The sequence below is a fragment of the Coturnix japonica genome, chromosome 2, assembly GCF_054131305.1.
Source record: "Coturnix japonica strain WE chromosome 2, WE-NBRP24, whole genome shotgun sequence".
NCBI lineage: Eukaryota > Metazoa > Chordata > Aves > Galliformes > Phasianidae > Coturnix > Coturnix japonica.
In genome coordinates, this window is record NC_140664.1 from 72,357,118 (window position 1) to 72,369,864 (window position 12,747).

The window sequence follows — 12,747 nt, forward strand, 5'->3', positions numbered from 1 at the left end:
CACTTATTAATATCTGCAGATGGCTTCTTGTCCTGGCAGAAGGGGGAAAACTACCACCTCAGGTTTAAAGGAAGTTTCTTAAGCAGGTTTGTCACTCCTGCTGCTTGTGACTACCTGCTTAGGCCTTGGAGCTACTGCATCTACATGGCTTGTGAAGGGGACAAAGTTTCTTTCATGCTGAGATAAATATGCAGAACACAGAACACTATCCTAATTAGCTAAATACACTGCTGGTATAAGATAGCATAAGTTCATAGAGCTCAACACGTTGGTGACATTTACTCTGTCTTGAGGTCTTTCTTAATAACAAGAGTAATAAATACACATCATTTGGGTGATAAGCCTTCCTCTCTCCTCGAAGAACAATAGAATGATTTTAAACATCACCTAGTCCAGTTCCCTTGCAATGAATAAGGACATCTACAGTATATCAGGCTGCTCAGAGCCCCATCCAGCCTGACCTTGAATGTCTCCAGGGATGGGGCATCGGTAACCTGCTCTAATGCTTCACTGCCCTCACTGTAAAAAACTTCCTTATATCCAGTCTAAATCTCTCCTCTTTTAGTTTGAATGCATTTCCCCTTGCCCTATCACAGCAAACTCTGCTATAAAGACTGTTCCCTTCATTCATACAGTCCCCTTTAGATACTGAAAGGCCACTCTCAGGCCTCCCCAGAGCCTTCTCTTCTGCAGGCTGAACAGCCCTGTCTCTCTCAGCCTGTCATTGCAGGGGAAGTGTTCTACCCCTTACATCATTTTTGTTGTCCCCTCTGGATGTGCTCCAACAGATCCATGTCTCTCCTGTACTGAGGACTCTGAATCTGGATGCAGTACTCCAGGTGTGGTCTCACCAGCACAGAGTAGAGAGGCAGGAACCCCTAAGCTCATTTCACCTCCCAAGCACACATATCTGTGCAGATGAAGCCTTCTCAGGTCTCCTATCCTGCTGTGAAGTTATCAGTTATACTCCATCCACGAAAAACTTGAGCAAGACAGGTAACTTCAAACTACATGTGAGCTTGGGAGCAGCAGCAGAATTTACTGGCTTTTTCAACACTAATGATCCCACCAGAATGCTACCGTGCTTGTTTCAAGACCTGAAGTTTTCCCCAGGAGATGCATGTCTGATCAGTGTCAGGTCTCCAGAGAGTAGGTTAGCCTGGCCTTTGGGGAATGGAAATAGCACATTTGGCTGGCTGTATTATTCGGACCTTTTCAATCTACTCTGCTAAACTGCTTATGGCTGCAAGACTAAACGATGAAAAGCTGTAGCTTGTTCTCTTAGTTCCCCAAAAAATTTATCCTTATTTTCTCCTACATAACTTTAACTCCAATTAATTATTTTAGATATTTAATGAAGACAAAAATACTGTCAATATTTGTTTTCTCTAAGTTAGAAATGAGAGCCTCAAAAGCCTCATATGCTTAAACACACAACTTTCTTTCCCATTTGATTGTTTCAGATTTGCTTACCACAGACACAAATTTAACAGAGGAGTTATCTACTACCCTTCATACTCCTACCCCTGAAAAAAAAAATTAATATGGCACAGTTAAGCATAAAATAACACCAAAATTCTTGGCTGTCTGGATCAGCAGTATGCAGACAGTAAAACTGAAAGAAAGCTAATTAGCAAGACATAGCAATCATTTATAATAAGTAAGATTTAATGTGAAGTACCACAGCCTGATTAATCTGTAGATATTTCTATTAGTAGGAGAGGTGCTGTACAAGTCTTGAGGTTTAGTTCATTGCACCACATTAAGCAAAAGGTGGGAAAGGTACAAGGAGAGACAGATTCATCCCATCTAACTCCACTGACTCGAAAAGCTGATGCATTTCATTCTTGGAGAGGCTCTGACCTGATGTCAAATACATGCAGACTGATGGCTTCTCCTGATAACCTTTCTCCAGCAGGATATTGAAGGTGTTTTGGATTTACTATTTTAAAGCATTTTCCCCACACCGTTTCCCAGTACATATGAAGTATGAAGAAGAAAAAGATGAATGCTCCATGTTTCAAAGTATTTTGGGATGAATTCACACTTATCAGCTAGGTAACAAATGTATCTGCTCCTTTACTGGCTTGATAGGCTCTGAAAAGCTCTGAAGACATCTTCTGTTGTACTATCAGCTAGTGGTAGGATTAGAAAGTTTGAATTATCTGGATTTTACTCACATATACATCAGTCTATTACTTGAAGATCCAGGCAAAAAATGTTAAGTTCTATCTCATTTCTCAACACACTTAACACAACTTTAACCCCTCTGTTGAGCTACATTTTTCTTCTGGCCAACATATGCATGACTGCTCAGGGGAGACCTCATGGTGGCCTTCCAGTACTTGAAGGGAGCATATAAACCAGATGAGGAACAGCTGTTTATGGGGGTGGATAGTGATAAGACAAGGGGAATGGTTTTAAACTGAGACAGGGGAGGTTTAGCTTAGATAGTGAGAGGAAGATTTTCACTCAGAGGGTGGTGACGCACTGGAACAGGTTGCCCAAGGAGGCTGTGGATGCCCCATCCCTGAAGGCATTCAAGGCCAGGCTGGATGTGGCTCTGGGCAGCCTGGTCTGGTGGCTGGTGACCCTGCACACAGCGGGGGGATTAAAACTGGGTGATCATTGTAGTCCTTTTCAACCCAGGCCATTCTATGATTCCTTTTTCAGCTATCACAGTTCCCTTGGGAAAGCTCTCACTTGCAGGATACTTTTCCAATGAAGTGTGACAGTACCTCCTGAGAGATTATGATCTTCAGTTAGTCTGACTGCCACTTATAAAAATCAATGGTTCCATGTTTCCCTAGATATGTGATCCTAATTCTTACTGCCTTCAGTGGAGACAGTGCACAGTATCAGAGCATTCAGCTTCTTAACACCTGGGCTGGGGAGAATCACAAAAGTTATGTAAGGGGATGGTCAAATTATTTCTCCTTCAAAAGATACCGTAGTGACATCTTGTTAGCTACCTACAGGCCTATCTAAAGAACATCCCGGATAGCAAACACATTAGCATATAGTAAGCAAGCTGGACATGAGCCAGCAGTGTGCTCCCACAGCCCAGAAAATCAACTGTATTCTGGGCTGCATCAAAAGAAGAGTGGATGGAAGAGTGAGGGATGTGATACTGCCCTTCTGCTCTGTGCTGGTGAGACCACACCTGTAGTTCTGTGTCCAGATGTGGAATCCAGATGTTCTCAGTACAGGACAGACACGGATCTGTTAGAGCATGTCCCAGGGGAGCAACAAAAATGATGTAAGCGAAGCATTAGAGCAGGTTGCTCAGAGAGGTGGTGGATACCCCATCCCTGGAGACATTCAAGGTCAGGCTGGATGGGGCTCTGAGCAACCTGATGTAGCAGTAGCATCCCTGTTCATTGCAGGGGAGTTGGACTAGGTGACCTTTATTGGTCTCTTCCAACTCAAGAAATTCCATGATTCTGTATTTGACTATACAGACACTCCCTGTAACTTCACTGAGCAATAGCATTACACAAGTGATGAATACATCTATAAACATCAACTTAAGGAGACTTTCCCACAGAGTTATGGTAGTCAGTGATGTAGGTTAAAGGAAGAGACACATTTCCACCAGCAGCCCTCCAAGACAAACCAAAAGACAAGATCAGCTGTTTCTCAGTTTCAGCTGATCAAAATCAGGGCCACAGACACAGAATATGGGAAAAGAGCTTTACGAAGGCCCATCCCTCCTTAGGAACACCAGTGTGGTAAGTGCAGCTCTGTTAACATGTTAGTAAGGGCAGCAGGGTTAGGTCCACACTACATCTGTTGTGTGATGCAGTGACAGCTACACATAAGAAAGACGCCTTCTAGTTATCATAGTTTTAGTTGAAATCTTTTTACTGTGAATATCTCCACTGAGAAATAAAAACACAGAGAAGATTTGGCAAACACTGCAAACCCTGAAAAACCTCCAAACAGACAGCACTGTGAGCAACACGGTTATTGTGGAGGGCTACCAAGCATAAACCACATCTTGTGTCCTCAGGTTTATTTACCAACCACTTTATTTATTTTCCATAAATGACATCACCCACCATCAAGAACACCTATTTTGCTCCACACCATAAGCACACTTGGATTTACTTAACAGTTACACAGGTCTACAATAACAGCATCCAGCGCCAACAATCAGCCTCTCCACTCCCAGCCATGTTTTAGAGCAGCTTGAGCAGAAACCCATGTGGCAGCTCATAACTGACCCACACCTGTTTCCTCATGGGAAGAAAAAGCAAATACCACTGTTTATCACTGAAAAAGACTGGCAGACTAATTCTACTCTTAAAATCCATGATCAAAACTGCCACAAGAGATAACCAGTCAATTTCTTGCGAAAGCATCTCCTTCTTCACCTCCAATAAAAGACTGTTTTTGCACTGTACTCTCAGACCATGATTCCTCCCCAGATCCTTTCTGCACTTTGATAGATGCTGCAGTTCTGCATAATCACAGAGCGCAGAACAATCATAAGATGGACTTGAAATGAATGCTCCATTTCCCAGTGCATTCTCTGCTGCCTTTCTGAGCAAAGCTTTTCTATTCTCTCTGCTTGTGGTCCTCCTGCAGTGAGTTCAGAATCAAATGTCAACAACAATGTACAAAAAAATTAAACTTAGCAGCCAAACATCATTTCCCACAGCTTTAACATTTTCTTCTTCTGCCTTTCCTAAGCCTCTTTGCAATAGAGGACTGAAAGAAGTTGTTTCAGGTCTTCTGGATAACTTTTCATGATACCTTTATCATGCGAGCTGTGCTTCAGCAGTTACTGCAGATCTCAATTGCAGTGGGATTTGCAAGTCAATCCTCTATCTGTAAATCCCAGATGGCTCAGTAATTTTTAGCACAGCTATTGATCTCCTCATTCATACACACCAGCTTCTGGGCAAACACACCCAGCTGCTATCATCATCCACATCCGACTGCCACAAGCAAAAGAGAGGACTTTGCAAACCCAAATGCTATCGATTAATAACATCACCGTTACGAGAAATAAAACCAGGCAGTAACAAGTGCAAGGTTTGTGCTTTTGCCTACCTCACAGAGATCACAAGGCTGCGTCCACACTCCCTCCCTCACTCTGCAACAGCTGTGCGTTCTGAAACTGAGCAACAGCCTCCTTAAGTCTTGTGCTCTGAAAACCCACCCAGCCTTGCGGTGCCAGACAGCCTCTTCTCCTCTGTCTTCAGCCAGCCGCAAAACAAGTTACAATTCAATGACCAGCTCCCATGTGAAAGGAAGATACAGAGGTCAGAACAATCAATGCAATTAACTGTTCCAAACACAGTGTAAGGATTTTTGAAAAATGGGCACATTCATTTTTTATTCTGGCCCTTCCCCTACCCCCCCCACTTCCCATGTATTAACTATAAATGAAGAGGGTCTTTAGTGGATGCCGGCATCTTTCAGTCCAGCTGCTTTCTCTTTCTCCCTCCGTCCCACACCACTGCAAAGCTGTGAGAACGGACTTGGGATCCCATGAGTTTAGGTTCCTAACATCCATTAGGTTGGATGTTAGGGGGAAGTTCTTCACTAGGAGAGTGGTTAGGCCCTGGAACAGGCTGCCCAGGGAGGTTGTGGATGCCCCGTCCTTGGAGGCGTTCAAGGCCAGGTTGGACGGGGCCCTGGGCAACCTGATCTAGTAAATGTGTATGTTTGGTGGCCCTGCCAGGCAGGGGGTTGGAACTTCATGATCCTTGAGGTCCCTTGAGCTGTTGTGAAAGAAACAAGCTGAAAGTCCAGCTAGCCTATGCTCTCCCTCTGAGAACACTGAGCACTATAAATGCAGCTTCCAGGTGGTTGCAGTGCTAGTAGGAGATCTCAGCAGAAGTGACATTGGTATCACATGCTACTACCACACATTTGTGTTTTAGATACTGTCTGCTGAGCTCCTTCAAATGCAGTTTGTCTCCTTCTGCAGGGAATTACTCAAGCAGCCTGTCATGTGGCCTGCAACAGCACAATTATATAATTCACTCCAGGATAAGGCTCACCAGGGCTAGGGTTGAGGAACCAGAGAAGGTAGACAAAACTACATGATGACAAGGGAGTGCAATTAGCACCTTGTAACTCTACCAGCTTGCACTCACACTGGGCTTGCTGTCAGAAAAACCTGGTTACATAGTAGTGTAAACCTCACCTAAGTTAGAAAAGAACCCACTGATATAGGAAGCTGAAAAGAAGCTAGCAAGAAGTCTGCAACACATTCTCAGTAAGGGAACGGTCACCAGGTGGAAGAGGATATGCATGCATGTTAGTTTATCAGATCTGGGGAGAGCAGAAGTTTCAGTAGTATAAATGCAGAAGAAACTTTTAAATTCAAATTAAAATCCCATACCAGGCTTCTCCAAGGTTTAAAGTTGTTCAAAACCAGGAGAACATTTCAGGCTTTCACAAAGTCTGAAGTGATCTGATAATAAACATTTAGAATGGAGATATGGGATTACACCACCTCTATCGTAATGCTCTGGAAGGTTTTTGCAGTGCGAAGTTAAGATATAATTAGCATAGAGTTGTTTATCAATGCAACTGCAGCATAGAGACTCTCTTGGCATGTATGGAAAAGCTTTATGTGAAGAGCTGACGGACTATTCTGATTTTTGCAGTCTTATTGTCCTAAAGCTACTGACCTCTGGAAAGAGCACAGAACACTATTTTAACCTCATATTGATGATTGTACGTAGTACTGATGCACACTTTCAGTCACTAGTGGAACAAAAGACAGTCAGATGAACTTATGCAACAGGGCACCTATCTGGGTATTAGGAAAGAAATACCTGACACTTGTCTCACAAATGTTTCTGCTGTTCTGATGCATCATGTAGTTTCACCTCCAAGGCCCACAGCTGCCAGCTGCAGTGCGGAGGGCAGCAGGTCCACTCTGATATTGCCCTCATGTTAAGTTTCCAGACTTTCAGACTCTCACAAATGGGATCAGCATTTACTGAGGAATCTGATGTTTCTTCTCACCAATTTCATCCTATGCAATCTAAAAAAAAACCCCACCAGATCTTCAACTTTAATATTTAAGAAAGAGTGCTAAACATAGAAGAGCGTTCTGTTTGACTGCACTTTGATTCAGTCTGTGTAGCTGGTTTATTTTTAGACTTTCTAAGCTTTTCTGAGCTCATATCACCAAAGATATGAGATTCTAGCACGGCTGCACAGTCCCAGGAGATGGGCTTCTAAGAAGAATCTGTGTGTGAAGTCACACGTGAAATCTAGATGTGCTGCACACAGAATGGCCGACCATTTGGGGCAGCCATCATCATTGGTGCAGCTTCACTGGGTTCACTCGACTCAGTACAGTGGGTCCATTTTTTTCTGCATCACAGAGATAAATATGAAAAAATAAAACCCATTTCATCAACTAAGTCTGATCAAAGCGGAAAATGGGCAAAAACATCCAACGTCAAGAGGAGCTTACATGAAACAGACAGCAATGCTTAAGTTGCTCAAGAAGAATTATGTTTAATGCTATATCTCAGAGCAGCAAGAGCATAATTTTTCCCTTCCCTCACTATAGTGCCTTTAAAGTAATCCCAAACCTTGTCTATTTCAAACTCTTCAGGAATAATGTGAAAGTAACGTCTAGCAGAATGTTAATGACACAGAGATTTGCTGAAGATTAAATTTGATTAAATGTTGCTAAGTAATGGAGCAATTGAGGGGACAATGAAATAGCGAGGGAGATTCTGAACTTGATCTTTTGTCTGTAAAACTTTGAGTAATTTATTAATATAGTTCTTATTATAAAGTATTTCATACAGGCAACTTAAAGGAGTGTTAAAAGAAAGTCCACAGCATAAATATTCTTAGCATTAAAATGCCATATGTCAGAAGACATTCACAAAACAAAAACATCTTGGAAACAATAGCAATACAGCTGCTTTCCTTTTCTACAACGTTCAGCAGAAAAAGAAAGCTATTAATCCTTACAGCATTCCTTTGAAACTCAGCCAGAATTAATGTTCTCCTTCTTCAGATAGGCAGACTGAGGTAGGACAGCAAAGTTGTTGGCTAAAGGCACAGGGAAAGCCTAAGGGTAAAAATCAATGGTGTACTGACAGCTCCAAGCCTGTTCCAGTTCTGGTGACTCAAGTAGGTTTCTGCAGTGTTCTTTACTCACTGGCTCTCTGTGCAGAGCCTGCCACAGTGCAGACTCCTTCCTACCTGGCTGTTAGACAAGTCCTGGTGCAACAGGAAGAAGGAGCAAACATGATCAGTCGTGGCTTCAAGGTCAAATTTAACAGCAACGGTAGAAAAACAGTTCAAGTCACAGGGAGAAATCATTAATCTGTCGATATCTCCACACCTTGGCTACAGATAATGGCCAGCTCTTGGAAACCAAAGCAGCTCACTTGTGGTGCAGTCACTGAATACTCTTCTTTAAAAGCTCTAAGCTGCTCACCTAAAACACTTCTGCAATGAGAGGAAATTCAAGAAAATTCCCATTAACCTAACATTGGTTCTAAATATAAACAAGATTTTTTTTTTTTTCTTCTTTTCTCACCTAAGGACTAAAACTGCCTATGAAAAACAGAAGGTCTTGGTTAAATTCTATCACCTTACCCTGCATATTAACCCACTGTACTTGGCTGCCATCACAGTACTAAGTGGTGACTGATACATAGCAAAGCAAGATTACCAAACCCAGTTCCCAGCTTTAACACTGATACTGGACACAGGGGTCATAAGAAGCATCTTCACTGCCCATCCTGGTGGCCTTTGCAAGGATACTGGAAGAGACTTATCTCTTCCATTTTTTCCATGTGTGTATATATAGAACTTGCTCAAAGGAGGTTTTAAGTGGGATCAAGCGTAATGCTGAAGAGAGGTGCTTACACTTTCAGATGTAGGGACTGCCTAAGATAACGCAATAAAACACTCATAAGCTGCCTCCACTGTATTCAATGTAATATCCAGCAGAAATAGTGACTTTCCATTGTAACACTCATCAAAGGGCCACCACATAAGACCCATCTATGACATGATACTGCCACTTAAAACAATTTACCATAGGAGCTAAAAAGTAGGAAACTGGTAAGGCTGCCTTAAATTACTATAAGAACAACAAAGTTAATAATCATTCAAAAGACCCTCATCTATGTGCTATGGGTTGTGAAAAAGATGGAAAGGGTGTGAAAGAGAGTAAAACACAAGAGACAAAGTTGACAAGACTAAACCAGAAATTGCCAGTACTGAGACTAAAATGAACTGCTTGATCGTTTAGAGTCAAGATCCAAACTGAATTCCAGCTATGGTTATTTTTAATACATCTCTGCTTTCTAACTTTTCAGAGAAATGCTTTTATTCTCTTATTTAACGTTTGAGAGAGCACAGACTGCAGTACTTGTGCAGATGAAAAAGAACATTTGCACGCTTCAAGAATAACGTTCAGCAGAACTTACACAGATTTTCCCCCAGTAACTACAAAACCCTGACACAATACCAAGAGCTCATTTAAGATTAATGCTATGCAGATGATGCAATCCATGCTGCAGGAGCCAACTTCAGAAAGAAATGTTTTCCTTGTATTTGAGGACCATCTCAAGGACACAGGAATCTTGTTTTGGGGAAATCCATTGAATTAATGGATGAGGAGGTTCCTCCTTTGTCTTGCTCTAAGACGCTCTCCTTAGGTCTGTAGCCCTTTTGGACATGTGGCCTCACTCATGCGCCATGGTTCAGGCACTGAAAGCCATCCAAGTTTACTTATTCGCTGTGTACAATTACAGAGAGTACAATCCACAGTCCACTGCTGGGACTCTTTTGAAAATACTGTGTCAAAAAGTATTTACTGCTCTGAGATCAATGAGTGCAGCACAGCAATTGGGAAAACGTCAAAGCTGGCTAATGTGACCAATACTCAGACTTCCATTTGTCCACAAGGCTACTCTGCAATGCAGTGAGTTCATTTTGTCTTCCATATCTTCAAAATCAGCATCCTTTTTTGTTTTTCTGATCTCAAATTTGAAGAAATACTATTCCCACTCCTAAAGAAAGAAACCACCCTCATATGGTCGTTTCTCATATCCACAAAGGTTTTTGGTTTCTTACACAAAATAAATAAACTCAATCCTAAACTGAATTCACACAGATGAGCCGCTCTGCTAAATTCAGCTGCAAAGTTATATCTAATATGAACAGACCAATGATGACACATAAGAACTAATCCCAAAAACTTCACAGAGGAACTTTTCTTTTTCTAAAAGACTTCCCACAGGTTGCTTGTGGATGGTCAACAATTTCCCTGATCAGTCTCTTGATTTCTTCAAATGCCGAACAACAGTGTGGAGAGCATGTTTCCTATTGTAGAAACCCTAATTTGGTATGTCAGGACAAGTGGTAGTAAGTACTATGATTTGTTTCAAACAATGAATGTGCAGTCTGTAGATCTCTGTATATTTACTGGCCTTTGTTTAAAATCTGGCCGTGAAAGTTCATATAGGAAAGAAATGACATCTCCCAGAGCACCTGAAATGCGTCTGATTATGAGGATAAAGATTGAATATATCATTCAACAGTATCCGAGGAAGGAAAAACACATACAAAAGGGAAAAAAAAAAAAAGAAAAAAAAAAGAACACCCTAAACATTACCTCTGCATTTTCATTCAGAAAAGGATAGAAAGAAGTGGCTATAAAAGCAAACCATATATAATATATATATATATATTTTTGCTCTCCCAGACCCCAGTTCTCTTAAAAAAATAAAAAATAAATAAAATAAACTAAAAAAAAAGAACACATCATCAGTGTTCCAGATTGCTAAATGCAGGTTACTCAGAAAGAAAAGATCATGGACCAGAATTTTGCTCCTTATCTGCCAACACGTATAGGTAAGTGACACCTCTCTCTTCCCAGCCAGGGTCCACTCTTCTATGTGTGTCTTCATCTCCACTCAGGAGAGGGAACCTGCTGACTGAGCAAGAGGCACCAGCAGAGTTGCAACCTGCCCAGGAGAAGGGAGTCTCCAGTCCCAGCTCTTTGAAAGATCCAGAAACCAGGCAAAGGAAACCAGACAGATTTCCAGCAAGTATTTGCTTGCTTTCATGCAAGTCTTTAATTGGTTCCAAAGGACACTACAATTGCATCAAGTCAGCCCTAGCAGGTAGAAGAAAGAAACCATCTTGATGGAGAGCTTCTTGCTGTTCTGACATGAAGTCACGAACTTGGGATCTTTTCACTTGGCATTTCTTTTAACAAAAGCCAGTAATATATTTAGTTCAGGGCAGAGTATTCACTGGTTACTCAACATACAAAGAGAATCCAAAGTGATTTAGGAGTTGTTTGGCAAAAAAATTACTCATTCTATTTTATGTATTTCCTCTGTCTAGGTAGGGAATTGTCTGGCGATTTTAGAAGCATCAAAAAGTGACCCAACACACCTTCCCTGTATGTAAGACTTACAGTTATTAGATCTGATACCTCAAGTCCTTTCCACATCTAGAAGCATTCGCTATAGATTTTACTGCAATGTTGTGAATCCTAAGACTAGACCAGACAGTGAGACAGCAAACCTTAAATCTGTCACTGGCTGGAAAATCTCACCTTGCTCTGAGTGTAGTTGGAAACACATTTGTAGCTCTATTACAAATTGAGTTCGGCGACTTTGAGCAAGTCACTTGCCTTTCCCTCAGCAAGCACCTCCCTTAACATCCTTGTACATTTGTTTATTTAGATTGTAAACTTCTCAAAGCAAGGACTGTACTCGCACTAGGGCTACTTGAAGGGGCTACGGTTCGCCAACTACTACCTTCTATCATAAAACTAGTAAGGACTGAAGATAACCATGTCTCTCCAACGTACTTAAGCATGGTGATGCTAACCAATATAGAAAGAAAACAGTTCTTGTTTTCTCTTGCAGAGAAAGGGACTCTGTATGAGTCTGTATGGACTACATGTTCACACAGTCTAATATCGAACAGAAAACCTCCTCCAGGTCCTCTGAGTCTCCTGTGGGGAGGATGGTGAACAACCTTGGGCAGATTGCGCATCCAAATAATAGACTGTGCTCCACTAGCTTTACAGCATTAGCCCTGCTGAAACTCATTTAATGCAGCAAGGAGTTCATTCCAAACTGGCTGCTTTGGTTGCAACTGTGCTACTGCCACATGGCAGCTGTAATTCACATATTTTCCTTTGCAGCTAATAAAAGAAATCACAACAGAGCAAGAACCTTTCCCCCTCCTTTTCCTTTTTAAATCTATCAAGCTCATTTAATACAACTGGAGTGTGTAAGAGATTAGAATATAGAATAGTACTGTAGAATCATAGAATGGCCTGGGTTGAAAAGGACAACAATGATCATCCAGTTTCAACCCCCTGCTATGTGCAGGGTGGCCAATCATCAGACCAGGCTGCCCAGAGCCACATCCAGCCTGGCCTTGAATGCCTCCAGGGATGGGGCATCCACAACCTGCTTGGGCAACCTGTTCCAGTGCATCACCACCCTCTGAGTGAAAAATTTCCTCCTAATATCTAACCTAAACCTCTACTGTCTGTTAAAGAACATTCCCCCTTTTAACCACTCTTGCAAATAGCCATTCCCCCTCATGTTTATACGCTCCCTTCTAGTTTGCTTTGACAGTTGCTCAACGGAGCCACAAAAGCATAAACCAAACGTTTCAGTTGTCCAAGAAAATAACCTGTTTCAGGAAAGACCTGAGAAAGAACCACTGGTCTACAGGTGCTCTTATTCAAAAAAGTTGTTCAGCCAAATGAAA

The 12,747-nt window shown here is 41.8% G+C and overlaps 1 protein-coding gene across 15 annotated transcripts in view; it reads right to left on the minus strand.

Moving 5' to 3' along the window:
* Positions 1-12,747, minus strand: part of PHACTR1 (phosphatase and actin regulator 1) — a 259,502-nt gene that overhangs the window by 152,117 nt on the left and 94,638 nt on the right. The window contains exon 1 of one of the 15 annotated variants that reach the window (XM_032442500.2): positions 5,059-5,152. The exons of the other annotated variants lie outside the window; for them this stretch is intronic. The gene's annotated coding sequence lies outside the window, so the exon portion shown is untranslated. Of the gene's footprint in view, positions 1-5,058; positions 5,153-12,747 lie in introns of those variants that run through there. 15 annotated transcript variants of the gene reach the window in all.